The following is a 2,500-nucleotide window of genomic DNA, read 5'->3' on the forward strand; positions in this document are numbered from 1 at the left end:
AATGTAACCTATATTGCGCCTCAATGTAACCTATATTGCGCCTCAATGTAACCTATATTGCGCCGCAATGTAACCTATATTGCGCCGCAATGTAACCTATATTGCGCCGCAATGTAACCTATATTGCGCCGCAATGTAACCTATATTGCGCCGCAATGTAACCTATATTGCGCCGCAATGTAACCTATATTGCGCCGTAACCCAACACACGTTGGGCCTTAACCCAACACACGTTGGGCCTTAACCCAACACACGTTGGGCCTTAACCCAACACACGTTGGGCCTTAACCCAACACACGTTGGGCCTTAACCCAACACACGTTGGGCCTTAACCCAACACACGTTGGGCCTTAACCCAACACACGTTGGGCCTTAACCCAACACACGTTGGGCCTTAACCCAACACACGTTGGGCCTTAACCCAACACACGTTGGGCCTTAACCCAACACACGTTGGGCCTTAACCCAACACACGTTGGGCCTTAACCTGCTCTGTAATTGTCATACGACGCGTTAAATTAGTGTAGTGTTGCCTAACTGCAACCCCCGCAACATAGTTTGCTACTCGCACTGCCCGGTCCGCAGTGTATCGCTTCATGTTAAACACCTTGCAGCTATACACTGTAATGTGGATGGCAGCAGGACGTACATGCTCAATGCCCTTTGCAGTTGTTCATTGGCATTTGCAGTTGTTCATTGGCATTCGCATGGCGAAGCACTTAGCCTACGCTGTGGTACGGCCTGTGTCAACTGTCCGCTGATGTTGTACGTCCAAATCACACACTGTACTGCACATTGGTCCTCATGTACTGAATGATACATCGTGGTACATGTGACCGTACAACGACTGCGCCAACAACGGCGAACCATGCGGTCCAAATGTTGTGCACTCAGCTACGTGTCGTCTCCCTATAAGAGCTGGATTGCAGTGTGGTATGCCCTGGATGGCGATCAGCATGAGCCGTCTGTTGATGTAGTGGCGCGTGTTGTCAGACGTAGTCGTCTCTTCTCACACACCGTGATAGCATGGTGCACTGCGTTCCACATCTGCGACATGCGACAGAGGCCGGTTGACAGTCGTTCGCGCAATGGACATCGCATACGTACGGGGGCCACCTTCCACGTGTTCGCAGAGCGTGCACATGTTGTTGCGTGTATGTGGGCAGACATAGTGTGTCGTGACACCTGACACAGGCATGCAACAATCGTTGAATTTGCAAATGGCGATGGACGCCTACGTTTGCTGGTGACGTTACGCAAATGAACAACTGGTAAACCGTTGTGGTGCGGTTGTTCTCGCTAGAGGTGAATCAGTGATGGCGACGATCGGTTGAGCTACCAACCGGTTGTTCCAGCGATACCCACCATGCCCACGAACGTGAATGGCATCTGGGTGTGAAGCGATACGCGGCGGTGGCTGGGTGGGACCGTCCCCGGCCGGTGAGGGGGGGCCTCCCGGCGTGCTGGCCGCGCGGTGCGTGGGCGCACGCGCTACAGCCGGCTGGTGGGGGCGGCCAGTGGCAGGCGCGCCGGCCGACGGAGGCGGCAGGCGGCGCAGCTGCGCGCCGGCGCACCCTGCACGCGGCGCCGTGCGGCCAAAGTAGGTCCTCGCGGGCCCGGTGCGAAGCGCGGTGGACATCTGCAGTGTGCTGGTCCGATTGAGGACTGTGTGCGCTGAGGATGCGCCGCCGCCCGGCGCTCGGCGCCGCGACGCCGTCTGCTGCTCGGTCGCCTCTGCGGTTCTCGCAGGTGGTTTGTATCGCAGCTGTGCGGACGTGTTGGCGCGTGCGCTGTGCTGGGAGAGTTCGCTTCGGCACCCAAGTGGGGCTTTTGTCCTTCTGTGGCGCTGGCGTTGGAGCTGCCGGTCACCGTAGGTGGCGCGTGTTGTCTTCCGCCGGCAATGCCACGACAGCACGCTCCCGGGCCTCTGTCGGCAGCGGCAAGCTCAGTTGGGAGCACGGGTGGTCGCACCTAAAGCGTCTACTCGCCAAACTCCGGGCGATTGCGCCTCTCTCGAACCCGACCAAGTACTTAGGACGGCGCTGCGCGCCGCCGGGACCTGAGAGGGTTTCGAGGTGTATGGTGCAGGGGAGCTCAGCCTCCTCCTGTTTGCAGAATAATTGAGCGGACGCTTGCGTGTTCGCGTGGGCCCCCGGGACACACTCCCGGGCGGCCGGCTGCTCAGCTCTAGTTGACGCAGCTCCCTGGTTGATCCTGCCAGTAGTCATATGCTTGTCTCAAAGATTAAGCCATGCATGTCTCAGTACAAGCCGCATTAAGGTGAAACCGCGAATGGCTCATTAAATCAGTTATGGTTCCTTAGATCGTACCCACGTTACTTGGATAACTGTGGTAATTCTAGAGCTAATACATGCAAACAGAGTCCCGACGCACGGGAAAAAAAAAAAAAAAAAAAAAAAAAAAAAAAAAAAAAAAAAAAAAAAAAAAAAAAAAAAACAGAGTCCCGACCAGAGATGGAAGGGACGCTTTTATTAGATCA

At 55.7% G+C, this 2,500-nt stretch overlaps 1 non-coding gene across 1 annotated transcript in view; it reads left to right on the forward strand.

Moving 5' to 3' along the window:
* The first annotated feature begins 2,201 nt into the window (after positions 1–2,201).
* The window catches only part of LOC124584216, a 1,989-nt gene continuing 1,690 nt past the window's right edge, over positions 2,202–2,500 (forward strand). Inside the window, exon 1 of the ribosomal RNA XR_006974617.1 lies at positions 2,202–2,500. This exon is cut by the window's right edge and continues 1,690 nt beyond it. This is a non-coding gene — a ribosomal RNA (small subunit ribosomal RNA).

Source organism: Schistocerca americana, unplaced genomic scaffold (genome assembly GCF_021461395.2).
Source record: "Schistocerca americana isolate TAMUIC-IGC-003095 unplaced genomic scaffold, iqSchAmer2.1 HiC_scaffold_47, whole genome shotgun sequence".
Lineage (NCBI taxonomy): Eukaryota > Metazoa > Arthropoda > Insecta > Orthoptera > Acrididae > Schistocerca > Schistocerca americana.